Source organism: Phascolarctos cinereus, unplaced genomic scaffold (assembly GCF_003287225.1).
Source record: "Phascolarctos cinereus isolate Bilbo 61053 unplaced genomic scaffold, phaCin_HiC Scaffold_2;HRSCAF=192, whole genome shotgun sequence".
Classification (NCBI taxonomy): Eukaryota; Metazoa; Chordata; class Mammalia; order Diprotodontia; family Phascolarctidae; genus Phascolarctos; species Phascolarctos cinereus.
The window spans coordinates 188,438,015-188,456,370 of NW_027555625.1; the positions used below are offsets into that span (position 1 = coordinate 188,438,015).

The 18,356-nt window shown below is 35.1% G+C and overlaps 1 long non-coding RNA gene across 2 annotated transcripts in view; it reads left to right on the forward strand.

Moving 5' to 3' along the window:
- The first annotated feature begins 12,308 nt into the window (after window positions 1-12,308).
- Window positions 12,309-18,356, forward strand: part of LOC110193830 (uncharacterized) — a 39,681-nt gene continuing 33,633 nt past the window's right edge. The window contains exons 1-3 of one of the 2 annotated variants that reach the window (XR_002320555.2): window positions 12,309-12,450; window positions 16,627-16,739; window positions 17,301-17,454. This is a non-coding gene — a long non-coding RNA (uncharacterized LOC110193830). Of the gene's footprint in view, window positions 12,451-16,626; window positions 16,740-17,300; window positions 17,455-18,356 lie in introns of those variants that run through there. The other variant, XR_013484327.1, reaches the window with a different exon arrangement.

Genomic DNA, 18,356 nt, shown 5'->3' on the forward strand with positions numbered 1-18,356 from the left:
CCATATGAATATATGTATGTAACATTATATCTATATCTATATATATATTATATAATCATCTAAAAAATTCCTTTCCACAAAATTGAACAAGTTGACCATGAGTTTTTATGACAATTTTTTTTTCTTGTTTAAATGTAGAAATATCTCATGTTCTTGTATTTGAGCGCCACAGGATAGAGAGGGAGAGTAGCCATTTTGAACTAAGGCTACACCAAGGAATAAATTATGATAGCTACCACATTTCACAGAATTCCTACATATACCCAGTGGATAGAGTACTTGCCCTAAAGTCAGGAGCACCTGAGTTCAAATCTGGCCTCAGACCAAGCACTTGACACTTACTAACTGTGTGACCCTGGGCAAGTCGCTAAACCCCAATTGTCTCACCAAAAAAAAAAAAAAAAGAATCCTACATATATCAGAAAAAGTGTGATGGCAACAATGAATGTTTGTGTGAGATCTGAAATTGGACCAATGATTCCTGTCTTGGAACTCAAGCAGCCTGATTTTAATATTGAAAGACATTGATCTCAAAGAAAGGTGACCAGGTTTTTTGTTTGTTTAATTGCTCCCCCCACCAATCTCTATGGCTCATTATGCCCCAACCTGTAGGGACAGCCCCCAAGCTATTAAAATAGCCAAATAAAGTTATTTATTTCATACTTACTGACTGACACTGAATGGCTAAAGGAATGAACAACTTTCCCTTCTAGGAAAGTTATTCAAGGCACAAAGCAGTAGATATAAGGTATAGAATGGTGATTTATTTCCTTTACCTCAAAATGAATTCTAGGAAATAAAAAGCATTCATTGACAACTTTTTAAAAAATGAATTTGTAATCTATAATTCTTACTATATTTTACCAGGTTGTAAAACCTCCAAGGAGATTTTGCTATTGCTAAATAGACACTTCATAAATAAGGATTTGAAATGTCTAAAGAAATCACTCAAGGCCTCTATCCTCTGGCCAATAAGAAATGCATGGCTCATTCCTATTTTAGTGTTCATCTCCTTTAAGAAGGGGCATAGTTGTAGGAAGAACCTTTTCCTTCAAGTCCTTATACTTTTCAGGACTTTTGATATCTTAATCCCACAAATGAAACACCAAGACTGGAAAAATCCATTTCAGCATCACTCTTCAGTCACCTATGCACAGAGAAACACACACACAGCAAAAGAGACAGCTGAGTACTAGAGATAGTCTGAGACAAGCATTTATACTCAGTTCCATTTTTTGTGCAGAAATCATAACTATTGTTGAGGAGGTTGGCAGGAAGGTCCATCCTTCTCCCTTGCCTCCATTTGCTGGAAATATGAAGGGGAACTATAAGAATCCCAAGCAACTTGCTTGAAAGAGAGGAATTAAGAATGAAAGAAGAATTTGCTTCTCCTGTAAGCCTAGAGAGTACTGTTCAGTTACCATAATAGAACTTTGGGAAAGGGAACAGAGGGACCAAAAAGAAGTCTTTCATCTCACAGGTACTTAAGCAAACAGCCATATTCTAGGCCCACCATCATGTATGTTTCCTGGAGAGTAATGCTTTCACAATGAGCCAGAACCAAGCTTCTACCCATGAAACCTGAGCATGAACTTTATGGAATCATTCTTCTAATAAATGTTCTATGTCCTAGATTTTTCTCTTTATCTTGGGAACCAGTTCTTCCTAAGTGAATTTTTTTCACTCAGAAACAAAACTCAAAAGTTCAAAACTCAAGTGAAATACACACACACACACACATACACACACACATACATGTATGTGTATATATACAAGTCCCTTATACTGAGCAGGGTGAACTTGGGGATTTATTATATATGGAGAATAGATTTGGTGCATGGGAAAGCAGCTTGCTTGGACAGGTGACTCATTCAGAACTTCATGCTAGACCTGGGGAAACTTTGAACCCTGGAAATAGTGACTTTCCAAAGCCTTAGACTTTTTCTTATGAATAGTAAGAATACTTTGTTAGCAAAGCCTCTTTGAGGGTAGGGGAGGATATATACTAGCACACAACCATCTCAGCTATTCTGGTTTTCAAATGAGATTCATTTTTAAGCTCTAATGGTCTTATAAATCCCCTAGGCAAATCTTTTCATTGTATAGTTGAGAAAACTGAGAACTAAATAGGTAAGATAACATAAAAATATCAAGCCGCAAATGAGTGACAGAGCAAGGACTAGACAGAAAGTTTCATGCCTCCTCTCTTATAATATTAATTCAAGCACACTATGTGGAGGTATGTCAGTATAATAGTTTCACATAGATGGATAAAGTTAATCATGGTGTAATGGATAAGGAGTCAGACTTAAATTCCAGAAGGCATGAGTTCAAGTCTAATAGTTATCAATGCATATCAACTATGTGACCCTAATATCTGGGTCTTCTAGAAGTAGAGGGGATATAAAAGGCCATCAAAGTCACTTTCATTTTACAGAAAAGTGAACTAATTTCTAGTATCAATAAAATCAAAGCAAAAGTGAAAAATAACAATTATATACTATCAAAGGCTAGCAAAGTTGAAAAACACATCAGAGATCATTTCCTCTACTCCTATCATGTAACACGTAAGGAAAGTAGGGCTTAAGTCTTTAAGAGAGTCATATTGTTGCTATTTGTCCTTCCTTCTCAAAGAGGACCGTGACATCAAGGAGATGATACAATGACATGCAAGTGAGGGAGTGCTGTGTGAAGTCATCACCCTCACTTTCCCTCTGGAGCCATGTGGGTCCAGTGGCAAGATATAGATTAAGACAACTGGAGACAGCCTTGAGTGCAGCTGGCCCTTTTAAGCTAAAGTGTTTAATAGATTTAGGTTTGACTAAGGCAATGCCCATTCAGTGATTAAGGTTAGATAAGAAACCAGGCAGAGGACAGCCTCTTTCAACAAGTCAAAAAAAAAAGGCATTCTGGGAGGGGAAGACCCTGAGGATTTCTGCCCAAAACAGAAACAATTTCTGTTTACATTCACTCAGAGCCAATCAGGGACCAAACAATGACCAAGTGGGTCTTGGCCTGGGACCCATTGTTGGCTAATCAATGAGAATCAGAGTCATTTGGGTTTAAGGCAAGGTCCTTAACAAAGAAATCTAGCCTATAAATGTCAAGATATCTTGGGAGGTTTCAGCAATCAATGTTTACATTTGGGCAGAGCACCCACTGGCAAGGGTATGACACTCTATGTGGAGAGAGAGAGAGAGAGAGAGAGAGAGAGAGAGGAGGAAAGGAGGAAGGGAAGGAGAGAGAAAGGGAGGAAGGAAGGAAGAAAAAGAAAAAGAAAGAAAGAAAGAAAGAAAGAAAGAAAGAAAGAAAGAAAGAAAGAAAGAAAGAAAGAAAGAAAGAAAGAAAGAAAGAAAGAAAGAAAGAAAGAAAGAAAGAAAGAAAGAAAGAAAAAGAAAGGAAGGAAGGAAGAAAGAAAGAAAGAAAAAGAAAGGAAGGAAGGAAGGAAGAAAGAAAGAAAGAAAGAAAGGAAGGAAGGAAGGAAGGAAGGAAGGAAGGAAGGAAGGAAGGAAGAAGAAAGAAAGAAAGAAAGAAAGGAAGAAAGAAAGAAAGAAAGAAATGCAAACTACCATGAACAAACAAGCTACATAAAAGATAAATCAAAAATAAAATCAACAGAGAGAAGACACTAGAATAAAAGTGACCAGGAAGGGTAGAAGGTTTTATTTTAACAGAGTTTTTAAGGAAGCCAGGAAACCCAGAAAATTAAAATGAAGAGGGAAACCATTTCAAGCACAGGAGTGAATTAGCAAAAATGCTTGGAGGTAGGAAATGGAGTCTCTTATTTGTGCAACAACAAGGAGGCCCAGTATCACTGAAAGGAAATGTAAGGGAGAAAGAAGGGAGTGTAAATTGTAAGAAGACTGGATAGGTGTGAAGGGGCAAGTTATGCAAGTATGAATGCCAAAGAGAGAATTTTATATGTAATCCTGGAGGTGATAGGAAGCCAACTGCAAAAACATCACTCAAAACAAAGAACTGGAATACCTAAATAATTCAGGGAGAAAAATACAGCCGAGAGAGACATGCATTCTAACTGAATTAATGACACATGAGAGTTGGAAAGTATTTGCCATAATCTTGGGATTTAATCTTTCCAATTATTGAAACAGAAACAGAAGCATTAGAGTCTTCACTGAAAATGGAGTTGAGATGTAGATGCACTTACTTAACAATGCAGCACAGGCTGAAATTCAAGTAAGAAAATAATTGAGGTTGTGTCAGCAGAAGCTCTCTGACCTCAAGGAAATGAGATATGGGTGAGGATGGGGGATGACAAGTTCTTCCTTTCCTATATGTGATTGGGCTTTGTGTCCCTCTTGGATTCCCTAGGAATATCTTGTCACAATCCCTAGTGATTCTCCCTTTCAGCCAGAGCTATGTGGCAGGCCTGGCCCTTAATAAGTCTCAGAGTTTATCAAGGCTTATCCAAAATATCTTCTCCATTGACTGCCTGAAATCCTAGCCTTTACAATGAAGTCATTGTATTGATTGTGACAGAAAGCATGGGTTAAATTTTAAAAGAAATCAAATTGGAAAATGAGGTTGGGTTATAGAAAGAAACCAAGATTTAGAGTCAAAGGCCAGTAGTTTGAATTCTTTCCCTGACACCTGATTGTGTCACATTGGATCATCCTCAGTTTTCTTATCTGTATGATATGAATAATAAGATTCACAATACCTATGGCATAGGATTATTGTGAGGAAAGTGTTTCACAAACTTTAAAGTGATATAAAAATATAAAAATATACTTTAAAGTTGTTATAGCATTAGGAGAAAGCAATGTCCCTTAGGTATCAGCTCTGTTTGATTTGGAATCCTTTGAACATAACCCCCAGCTTCCCCCTCATGCTCTACCTTTACAACCTCCTTTGGTTTGTCTTCCCCCACTAGATTGTGAGATCTTTGAGCTTACAAAATAAATGCTTATTCAACTGAATTATAAAATTGAAAGAAATCTGTAGTCTTGTGGAAAACATACTGGATTTGGAATCTAAAGACATGGATGCAAGTTACACCTATGCCACTCATTAGTCACGTGGTCTTGGGAAAAGGAACAACCTCTTTCAACCTCATTTATCTCCTTTAAAAAAATGGAAATAATAGAACTTGAGAGCTGAAAAGGACCTTAATCATCATCTTTTTCAAGCCCCCACTTCAAAGAGAAGGAAATATGCCAGCTTTGCTTAATTTGAGGCTTGTTCAGGAAGATAAATGAAATCGCGAGTTTTCTAAATTTTCAAGTGCTTAACAAGTGTGTTACAAACATTACTGCTCCTATTATGCTGGATTGCAAAGAGCCACAGGAAGACCTTCAGCCCAATGAGTTGGTCCTCTAAGGAGGATTTAGAAGAAGAGCCTTAGGTTTGAGAAAGCAAGGATGGAGTTGCCATATGAACCAGTGAAAGGTATACAGAAGTTGTTGAGATTAGAGATCCATTTAAAAAATAAGACAATTGTGAAACACAGGGTGATGCTAGTGTTCTGAGTACCTAGACAATAAGGGGTTGTAGAAGAAAGAACTGAAGTTCTAGGAGCAGGGGTTGCTAAAGATAAACCAGTGATTTTAGTCAGTCAATAAATATATATTAAGCACCTTCTATGTGCTAGGCATTGTGTTAAATACTGGGGATAAAAAATGATGTAAGAAAACATGAAACAAAACAAAACTAAACAAAACAACAATGCTCTTAAGAAGCTCACAGTCTAATAAGGGAGACAATAAACACATTTTATATTTTAGTTTCAAGCTTGCCCTGCAGTCTGGAAAATAGATGCCGATCCATTACTGCCTGGCATAGTTCTAAAAGAGAAGAGGACACATATGCTTTCTCTTTTCTAGAACCCAGTTGTTGAGTGAAAAAAAAGTAATCAGCTTGCTACCCTATGTGGTCCCAAATATAAAGCATTTCCTTGGAGAGAAGAGATAAAGGGGTCATTAAAAAGACATAGTAAAAGGGGCATTAGGCCTATCATATCACAAATTTGATGGCAGATAGTAAATTCAGCTTTTGCTGGCTTTGATATTACATTCTGCACTTAAAGTTGATTTTTGATCACTTACAAGGAAAAGAAAACTCCTAGATCAAAAATGTGTCCATTCCCCTGGGTCATACATCAAAGACTGTAGGCTACTAGGCTTTCTGGACTATTGCTACATTATAACACTAAGAGAGTTGGAAATTTTGTGACAAATTCCATGGTGAAAGAAATATTGACTTCACATGGGTTATCCTTAAGGACAGCAAAAGGAGAATTTCATCAGCCTATTACTGTTCTCCATTAAAATTCCAAGGCAACAGTTCTTCCTGAATAGTGGAAAGTTTGCAGGTCTGACAATGCTACCAATTTTTAATCTATATCTATCATTTAACAGAATTCTATTCAATAGCACAGCATGAAATCACAGCTGCAGTGCATGTGCTGAAAAAATACATTGGGAACCATAATACTGGGGAGAAAATAGAAAAACTTCTTTTTTAAATTTAAAAATATTGTTTCAGAGAATCAAAAGATCCAGACATATCCTTAAGATAACTATACTCAGTTGTGGCTCTGTGATTCTCATCTTGCTTTGGTTAAGATTTGTCATTTGCTCATTCTAAATTGATATATCTTTGTACTTTTCAGAACCAGTAGACATTTTGTGAGGAAAACAGAGTTACCAGTCCTGTTTTTAGATGCCTCTGTTGGTTTAAGATAGATTGTCTCAAAATTACTTTCCAGTCCAATGGCTTAAGACATTTGATATAATTCAACTCATTTTAATTCACTTCCATTCCCAAGGAGCTCCATTTTACAATCAGAAAGCAAATTTATGTACTGTAGGCTAGTTTTTGGTTTCCATATGTTTATAAATGTATAATCAAAGCTAGAATTGAAGACTTTGGGTCATAAACTTCTGTTTTAGAATCCTGAAAGTCATTTTATACTTTAGCCCATCCATGCACATAACATTCCAGAACATTGATATACTTTCAGTTCCTTGAAAAATACATTTAAGCTCCCACCTCTATCCATTTACACTGCCTATCTCCATGCCTGGAAATCTCTACTCCTTCACCTATGTATCAGTTTTCCTGACCTTCTTTAAGACTCAGTTCAAATCCCACCTTGTGCAAGAAGCCTTTCCTGCCCCACTGTCCCAGCTGCTGATGCATGCTCTCAGAATGTTCTCCATATATTATATATTTACCATTTAGATACATAGTATATATAACCCTCCCCCCCCCACTCTCATTAACATTTGAAATTCTTAAGGACAGGAACTGTTTCTGACATCATTTCCCTAGTATTTACCACAGTGCCTGACACATAAAAACTGCTAAATAAATGCTTGTTGACTAGATGGCTTACCATCCTCTGTGTATATTGTCTTATCTTAGTTGTATTGTATTATATTTCTTATATTTATTACATTATATTATAAATACATTTTTTTCTTTCCCTCTCTTTCCAAAATCCCCATCTTCCATCTTTTTAGTTTAATGTCTCTTTTCTCATGTTTTCAACATTTAGGTTCTTGACCTTCATTGTGTCATGGATACTTTTGGTAGTCTAGTGAAGCCTATGGTCTCCCACAAAATGATGTTTTAAATACATAAAATAAAATCCATGTTTGTTTTTCAATTTAAACCAATTATATTGAAACATTGTAGAGTAAAAAAGTGCACAGACTCTTAAAAACCCCTGCTGAAGGCAAATATATGTGTGCAAATACACACACAAATATATTCATGTACAGACGCACATACATGTATGCCTGTGTTTGTATGATATGTATATATGTATATACACTTATATACATACATTGTGTACATATATACACACACATATGATTTGTCTTTGTTTGTCTTTCATTCTCGAAGAGGGCCATGACATCAGGAAGGTGATGCCATGACCTGCATGTGAATTGGGTTGAAGGGAGTGAGGACTATGCAAAGTCACCAGCCTCACTTTCACCTCCAGAGCCATCTGGGTCCAGTGGCAAGATAGAAGTCAAGGCAACTGGAGATAGCCCCACACATATACATATATATGTATATATACACATTCGTTTACATTGTGTAGATAGACACATCATTAGATAGATACATATACAGATACATCTATGTACATAGACATGTGTGTGCATATTTACATACATTTGTACATGTGTCTATATCTGCCTATCTATCTATCTATCTATCTATATGTCTGTCTGTCTGTCTGTCTGTCTGTCTGTCTATCTGTCTGTGTGTCTGTCTGTCTATCTATCCACACCTAGAGGAAGCTAGTTGTCACTGTGCCTGGAATCAGGAAAACCTTAGTACAAATCCAGCCTCAAACAATAGAAGTGTGATATGTAGGCATGTGTATTCATTTTTTTGTAAGAAGAAGTGATGCAATATGAAGAACCTTGGGAAGTTAGAATATGATATTCTGGGTGAGAAAATGAAGCTTATGGAGGCACAAATAATGGTTTAATTACTACCGCTAATTAGGTATGGGGAAACCGAAAGGAAAAGAAAAGGTAGCAAATAAGAATGGAAGTCAAATTTCTAGTTCACTACTTTTGGCTGGGGATGAAGTGCACCAAAAAGGGATGGGGAACAATGAACTTGCACTGGAGTCAGGAAGTTCTGAGTTCAAATCTGGTGTCAAACACTTACTAGCTCTATGACTGGACAAGTCACATAATCTCTCTTAGCCTCAGTTTCTTCATATAAGGATGTATACATGCATGCATACATATATATGTATTTATATATTCACCTATGAAACAATCACTAATGTTGATATTAATAATAGCTAGCATTTAAATAGCACCTACTATGTTGCAGGTATTGTGCTAACCATTTTGCAAATATTTTCTTATTCGATCCTTACAACAACCCTTGGAGGTAGGTGCTATTATTACCCTCATTTTTCATTAAGGAAACTAAAGCAAACAGAGGTCAAGTGACCTATCCAAGGCAACAATCCAGTATATGAGTCTGGATTTGTACTCATATGTTACTGACTCCAGGCCCAGTGCTCTATCCACTATGAAACCTAGTTGCCTCTGTGTCTGTATAAATAGACAAATATATATACATGTTCATATTATATGTACAAACATGTTTATATATATACATATATAGACATATCTGTGTATGCACACAAGCATATGCTTGCAGTGTTATAAAAGAGAAAGAGTACTAAACTTGGAGACAGGAAACTTTAGCTCTAGTTGGGGCTTTTCTACTAACTAGCTGTGTGACCTTGAACAAGTCACCTGAGTTTCATTTGCCCCCTCTATAAAATGGTGAATAGATGAACTTTAATGTTTTTTTAAGCTCTGAGTCCACAAATTTATCACTGTAAGCTGAAAATTGGGGGAAAGTTGCTTCTAAGGTAAGCTGAGCATTTCTGAAAAAGATAAATCCACCCATTTAGAGAAAGGGGAACTTGTTTTTCAAACAAGAAGTAATGCGATCCTTCAAAGAAGAAACTCTTGATAATTTTGTTCCCAAATTCTGAATATAAGGAGATAACTTTTTTCCTAGCATTTATTGGCTACCTGTGCAAGTGAAAATCAGTAATCATTCAAGTGAATAATAAGTGGGAAAAATTAAACTTATATACTTAGTTTTGGAAAGTATACAATGGCATCAGCTCAAGTGAAGTTGCGTGTTCAAGTTGTCAAATGACTTTTCCCCCCTCTTGTTGACAGTATTCCCTTATATGAATAATTCAAAAGTTAAGTTATCCTTAAAGAACCAGAGGAACAATACCTCAAAGATTCAAAGATCTCTTCTCTTTCCCCCTCCTTCCCTTTCTCCCTTCCTCACTTCTTCCTTTCCCTCCTCCTTCTCTCCCTCCTGCCTTTTCCTTCATTCCTCTCTCCCTCCCTTCCTCTTCTTCCTTTTCCTCCTCCTTCTTCCTTCTCTCTCTCCTGTGATTTCATTGGCATAGGGATGTACCAGGCAACAACTCTCTCTACCAGAGGAAACCATTAACCAATTTCCAGTTTATAGTCTTAGGGTAGTCTGAGGCCACTGAGAGATTAATGAGTTGCTCAAGGTCAAAATCCAAAATGTATCATAAGTAAGACTTAAACCCAGGTTTTCCTGACTCCACGGCCAGCCCTGTAGCTACCACACCACAGCGGTGGCCAAAGTACTCACAATTTAATCCTTCCATTAACATTGAAAGGGGAATGTTTGGAAAAGAATGCAACTTGTAGGTATTTCTTTAAGAAGTAATATAGTCCTTAATCAAAATTTATGGGTGCCTCCAAGGATTTATTTAAAAGCTAATGCCCCTTTTATGAGTTGTTTGGAATTCTATTTTTCTTTTGCCACTCTAATCAGAAAGTTACTCTGGGCCAGAAGTTTTCCCTCCAAGTAGGGACTAAATGAGGTTCCTTCACTCTGCTTTCTGCCAAGGGCAAAGGAAGACACTTGAAAAACCAATGATTAATGAATTTCTGAAAGTCTAATTAAACTCCTGCATATGTAAATGTTTTATCTAATCCTCTGGTCTGAGCATTACTCTTACAATCTCATCAAGTAGCTTCTTCTTGTAAGTTCCCTACTGCAACTCCAAAGTTGCCCATTTTTAGCCAAATTTAAAGAAACAGAAGAATTTCACATATTATGCTGGCTGTTATTTTATTTCTGTTTCATGGAAAAGAGAAAGTAATGGAACAAGAAACCGTTGTGGAGTAGCGATTTGAATACTGAGCATGGAGTCAGAATCAATTAACAAATAATTATTATGCACCTATTATGTCCCAGACACTGTTATTCACTGGAAATATGAAGACAAAAATGAACAGTCTCTGATCTCAAGGAGCTTACATTCTCTTGGAAACAAAAAAGACCTTTGAGTCATGGAACAAAACTCACTGCTTTACAATTGGATAGGCCTTCTTGTTCTTCCTTCTCATCTTACTGTTAAGGAAATTGGGGCCCAGGGAAATAGTCTCATCATTTAGACTTGGTTTTCCTCAACTTTAAAATTAAATAATTGACCTAGATTATCTGAAAGATGGCTTCCAGCTCTAAATTACATGCTTCTAAATATACAGGTGGTAAAATGAAATTTTTTAAAATGGCAATTGTTTACAAACTTTTATTCAGAATTAGGTTGAAGTATCATGCAATTTTGCTTATCTATAAATTCACCATGTATTCAAAGGTATTAGGGAGAAAAGAAATAGTTCTATACTATTCAAATATAAACATTTGGTTGAAGTGGTTTCACAAAGCAATGTATAGGCATCTGCCTATGTTAGCTTTTGTAACAAGGCTTATTTGAAACTTAATTTCAGATATCTTAAAAGAGTAGTTTGCTGAAACAGAAAGATTGCTGCAGTAAATATGAACAGACACTTAGATTTAAATTCTGATACTAATCTTTACTCATTGTATGATTCTCCATAGAGCCCTGAGCACAGAGTGAAGAAAAAATCTAATATCTGAGACTTACTAGCTGTGTGATCCTGGACAAGTCATTTAACCTCTATTTGCCTCAATTCCCTCAACTGTAAAAAGGAGATAATAATAGCACCTATCTCAAAGTATTGTTATGATGACCAAATGACATAATATGTACTAAATAGTGCTTAATACAGTGCCACGTACATAGTAGGTACTAAAGAAATATTTATTCCGTTCCCTTCCCTTTCCCTAGCTATCACACAAGGCTATTATGAGAATAAAATGAAATGACAAGTGTAATGTGCCTCACCAGTTAAAAGTATTTTGTGCCACTACAATGTCTTGAAAATCATAGAAGAAAAACATATTTAGTGAAAGTTAAAAAGTTGGCATAATCAACTTAGAAGTTAAAACTCCATAGACTATATTCCTCTATTAAATTAGAACTGACTTTAATGTAAATGCATTTATTCATGATGAACAAGGAGAAAAGACCATATTCTCATTTAGAAGAATTCAAGACAATTGTTATTATTTTACCTCAAACAACGTGGTGGTAGAGACTGTTAAAAAAAAAAACAGCCCTGCATACATGTAAAAGATGATAGACTTTAAATCACTATGTAAATGTCAGTTATTTGTCTAGGAATTAGGAAAGATTCTTTGTAAACTTCAATTAATCTAAAATTTCATCATTATTAGTGATGATAATATAATATTCAATGATGTTAATGCAATGTAAGCTTTAATATCCACTTTCAATGAGATTACAGATATTGCTACTGTATCTTGAAGAACTAATGAAATCTGGGAAGTTACTGATTAACTGTCATCCTCTGAGGACTCTGTACTGAAAGTTATAACTGTCAGTGTTGAAAGACAGTCAGAATGTACACAGAAGACAGAGAGAAAGCACTCAGAGAACCTATTTCTTGAGATAACTGAGTTTAATCAATACCTTTTGAAGTATCATGATGAGAATTATTAAGAAGGGATTTTAATTGGTATCCTGAAGAAATGAACAGTAACACTGCATTTCCAAATGTAAGAAGTCAGCTGTTACAATGATGACTAAAGATAACTTTGACTATGATCACTCTCATGGATGATATGTAATTATATCTTTGTTTTTCTTTTCTTTGTTTGTTGCACTGTTGATAAATAGTATAGTGAGCTGTGATGCTGATTTAAGTATAAAATATTAGGGAGATTTGATAAGCAGAAAAAGTTATGGGAAATATTTTTTTCTTGATTAAATAAGTAATATTTGACAACTAGGGTAGGTCTGGATATGATAATTTATATTTACAATCCTTGCTATTGGGGAAGATTAAGTCTGGTGCACTCCTTAAGATCAGGAATTCTGAGCTGCATTGAGGCTTAATGTACACCATGTCAATCACCAGTATGGTGAGCTCCAGTGAACAGAAGGTCTGTAGGATACCTAAGTAGAGTAAACCAGGCCGAGGTGGAGAAACAGAGTGGTTACAGACCCCCCTTTTAGCCTGAGCAAGATATCATCAAACAAAATATCAACAATAAGGAGATAAAAAAACTAAATCAGAGACTCAAAGCTAATTATTTATTTATTGTGAAACATTGAAACTTTAAAAATTAACAAGGACATATTCAAACTTACCATTTAATGACATTAGAACTTGGAATGAAAATTAATAAGGAAAATGAGCAAAGTAGCAGACGTATACACATACACAGTGTATTCCCCAAATCTTTGAAATAGTAGGTCTATATGGATGTAATTCAATTAAAATCCTTTTTACAATGTCATGAAGAGTCTATGATTCTCAGGAGAAAAAAAAACTTATGGGAGGCCCCTGAAGCATCACTCTTTTCCTTGTGGGGAGCAATGATCATTATATAGTAATAAACTAAGAGAGAGATGATCACCTAGCTATTCTTTATATGAGGAGAGTTGATCCAAAAATCTTTTTACAGCTTTAACAATAATGTAGTCATTATTATTATTAAAGCTATTTAACCGTCCCCCCCCACCCCGAGTATGATTGAGGAACTAGGAACTATCTTTTATGTCAAGCATATTGGTCCTCATAAAATTTGCACTTTCAGATTTTTGTTCAATATAGATGTTAAAAAGAACTGCCTGATCTGACGGTCATTGGAAGAGTAGGGAGAGAGTATTTGAAGTCAGGACTCTTAGAGGTAGGGTGGGAATCAAATCCTTCCCGTGAAAAGAAGGTGCTCTTAGGGTTTGAGACATGTTTCCAAGAAGATAAGGAGATGCTTCAAACATTTCCCATTTATGGGGATTTTGGACTCTTCAGGACATTTTTTAAAAAGCAGTTAGATAGAACTATAGCCACTTATATATGTTTTTTCATTAATTCAGGGAAGGAAAATTTATTGCATTTGTATTTCTATGCATGTTTGTATATAAATATATTATGTTATATTATGCATATGGAAAGCCAGCAATTAGTTCATCTACATCCATATGCATTTTTGGGTAGAATCATAGATGCTGTTTAGGTTCAAATAACCTCAGTAGCCATCTAGTCAAACCTATGCCTAAATTAAAAATTTCCACCACAACATGAGAAGCAAATTGTCTTTAAGAATTGTATTAGATACTGCTCATAAAGGGGAACCCACTATTTCCTATTATGGATTTGAATGTTTCTAATTATTAGGAGGTTTTCCATTGCATAAAAGTAAAATCCAAAACCTGCTTTATTTTTATATTCTTGGTACCTTACATTTATTAGAATTACCCCTGCAACATTGTCCCATTGCTCTTCATTCTTTCCTCTAGGGGCATATAATACAAATCTAACCTTCCTCTTCCATAACAACTTTTCAAATAATTGAAGACAGTTCTTATACACATATGTGTGAGCTCTCACAAAATTACACATAAATACAAAACCTATAGAAATGCTAGCTTAATATATGCAGAAGTACTACATATATTTTGTATTTACTTATATGTATATATGCTGTTTTCCCTGAGAAGGATGTCAGACACAAACTCCTTGAGTATAGGGACTGATCTGTTTTTGCTGTTGTTCCTTCAGTGTATTTGTACCACAAAAACAGACATAAAAATGCTTAATAAATCTTTGTTAATGTATTATTAATTTTATTGAATTATGTATCCTGAACTAAAATTATCTATATTAGATCATTCCTAACTGAATTGAATTATATATATTGAACTTTGTCTTTCTGAGAAATCCTTCTCTCCAATAAATTCAAATTAGCTTTCAACTTTAGAGATTTCCAAGTTACCAAGTCAAAAGTAAAACTGAACAGTCATTTCTCTCCCCTGCCTATAAAAATGCCCCCTTTGTAATTGCACAAGAAAGTGAAATACCCAGATTTCAAATTATCTTATGATTTTAAAAAAAGTCCTTTAAGTCTTTACATTGAATTTTCATCATGGAAGTGACTCTGGGTTCTTCAATGTTATTCTAGTAAAGTATAAGCTATGAGAGGTACCAGGGAATTATAGAAGTCTCATCGAGAAGCATGAATATGCCTATATTCCAGTGACTAAGCTAGTTAAATCTAGATAAATTTCTCAACAGGTTGTTCACAATATAATGCCTTTTTATTTTTGCCATAGCAACTTTTGAATGTTATTTAATAATGTTGATGACTGTGATAGCTAACATTCATATAGCACTTTAAGGCTTATGAAGTGCTTTACATAAGGTATTTTACTTCATTTACTAAATTGAATAGAATATGTGCAATAAGTAATATTGTACTTATAATCTACCCTGTTGATATTTCAGAAGTATTAAAGCATTTTTGTAAGAGTACTTGCAAGAGAAATAAACAAGACTGGAAATATGGATTTTGACAGAAAAACAAAAGAAAATTTTTATGTAATCAGGATATATTTCCCCATTTGGTAGCAAGTAATAATTAAAGTTATTTTTTATTAATGCTAAAAAAAGATATTCCATTACAAATTGTATTTGTTTGACTTGAAAAAATTCTTTACTGCTTTATCTTTGTAACACTTACACTATTAATTTAAATTGGTTAAACTGCATGTCTCATGCATAAGTAATAAAACTAGACTAAATTGCAATCTTTAATTTTTTTTTTTTACTGCCTGGATATATGGAGAAATATATTTCTACAAAAGTGTTAATTCAGCTTCTCTACCTTTCCTAATGTAGGAGCAGCTGACAAAAAGTAAAAGTTAAGTGAAACAAAATATATGTGTATACCTCATGAGACATGGATTTGGATTCTGAATTTTCAAAGGAAAACAAAACCATCCTAATTATTAATCTAGGAAAGTAAAGGAAGAAAAAACCGTATGCTTATTTTGGGAAAAGACATTTTGATATAGGCAGGCCTAACCAATATGGTTTTGGTGTGATGAAAGTCCATGTTGTTTGAAGCATGCTGTTTCCCCATAAGAATAGATTACAAATGAGGGTTAGCTTGCCAGTCCATCTCACAAAATGATCCATGTAACTAAAGATTTAGCTGAACATCAGCAGCAGGAAATAGAGTAGGAAATAGAGAGGTTCAGGGAATTTTGTTTTGTTTTATTTTGTTTTTTAAAGATCTCTTGTAGGTTCTTTGGATATTCATCTCTGCCCCCACTGCAGGCCAGCCGTTCATACAAATAGATATCAGTAAGTTGAGTATTTATATCTCACAGTGTCTGTACTTTTGGGGAGTATATAATAAACGCTAGTTGATGAGAAAAAAATACTAAATGCTTTGATACTTTGGAGTATAAGACTATGATGATAGGATTTTGATTTAAAGAAACAAGGACTCTTTTACAAAGGAGGAATTTATTAAAGCTCATTAAGAAGGAGAGAAGAGATTGAAGCAGTAAGTAGCAGCAGATAGCAGAAATTGTATTTCAGTTCGATATTGTCCCTCTAATTCCATAGCTTTTCCAGTTCACTAATGAGTCCTAACTTTTTTAAAGAATGAAAATCCTCATAGTGTCAAAGAAGTTCATGGATTACAACTTCATAATAATTAGCTTAATCACCAGGTGACAATTCTAACTACTAGTCTGATGTTGCTCATTTTAAGAATGAGACCCAAGGCAGTCACAAGCTCAAAGAAGCACATAGCTGTGTGCAGCAGTCTCCAGAGGGAACCCTAGAAGACTTCTCTAAAGTTTCTCTAAAGAAACTTCTCTAAAGTTCTCAGGAAGCAGATATTCTTACTATCTCTGATTCCATATTTTCTGTTTGACAGCTTCTCCTCTTGTTCATCAAAAGGGGTATGATCAATGTGGATATATCAAATCAAATTAAGTCATGAGGCCTTATCCACCGGGAATATTCCACCTTCTTCCTTGCTATGATCTGGTATGTCTAGATAAGCCCTAATCATATGAATAAGATAAAATGAAATCTCTCACTCACATGACCAAGTAAAACCTCCTAAATTTGTACAGTTTCTTTGCTCAGAAGCATGGAGGTTTTTTGTTTGTTTGTTTTTAAAGGTACTAAGAATTCAGTAATGATTTTCAGTGAATTTATAAATATAAATTTAATCATAACAGAACATGTATATATATTCATTTGAAAGAAGATATTTATATAACCATAAATATAATATGTGTATATGTGTGTATGTATATATTCATATAATATTCATATTTTATTGGCAGAATAGTATAATGATAGAATTCAGCATGTAAACTTAGAAAGACTTGAGTTCTATTCCTGCCTTAGTTACTTCCCAGTGTTGTTGTTTTTTTCAAGTGTAACATATGGGGATATAATATCTATCTGAAAAGTTTCTTGGAAGTAGCTGGTGAGAATCTAAAGCAATTTTGCAAATCTTAAATTGCCATAGAAATGTTAGCTATCAAAATTTATTCAGTCTATACCAGATGTGTTTTCTCACTTATTATACTGGGTCAGTTTGATGAGGTGGAGCCTTCATAATAATTTGATGGCCCCTGAGGGAAGTAACGTGCACAGCCTGGGAGCCATTTTGGTGTGGGAGAATTTGGATGAAGAGCAGCAGAGCCATGCAAGGATGACAGCTAACCCAACTTTATTACTACTTACAAGATAACAGGTATCAAAAGAAACATTATTTTTATATGTATTCCCCATTACCTGCAGTGGAGAACAACACATGGAATGGTGATTTCCTGACATGGAACTTCCCAACAGCTTTAACACTCCATTTGATCAAAAGCCCAGAGGCCTTTGGCACTCAAATTTATGTAGTATTTTAGACAAAGATTGATTGGCACCGATAGGAGATTATTCTGCCATCCATAAGGGGGGAATTGTAGTATAGTTGGGACCAATAAAATGAGGGTATTTTCTAAATTGCCTAATAAGGAATGAGGAAGGGGAGAGAGAGAAGTATGGGATTTAACTCTAACTGGGCCGACCAAGAGTCTGGGAGGGAGTTAAAGCTCAGTTTCTGGGTTTTTCTAGCTTTAGTATGTACACTTCTTAGGAAGTTAGGGACACACCAGTAAAAGCAATTTTACCCATTCAGAAAATAAGCCCTGGATCATGCCACATTTAATATTCAAGTGACTATAAGTTGTAAGTCTGAGCAATAAGTATTCATAATTCAAATGCTTACTTCTGTGACCAGGCATTCAGAATTGATTTTACATTATTATTTCAGGTATTTTATTGAAGGTGTGTTGCTTAACATTCTGAAGGGAGGAGTGTCTACATATTCACATCAAGGAAAATATGACTCTTCCCCTGCTTATTTCCAAAACTGTCTCTTTTTCCATTGTCCCCTGATATTGTCTCAGGCACAAAGGTTTTTAGAAGAGTATACTATTTTTGTATTTTCTAGGCCTTTATACTGTTAAATGTCTGGGCTGGTACTCCTGGTGGGGATGTTCCTTCTGACAGGGGAATGGGGAGGTAGAAAATGTACTGCCCATGAACAGTTTATACAAAGAGATCTCCTAAACACCACAACTGTTCAGAGCCTCAGAA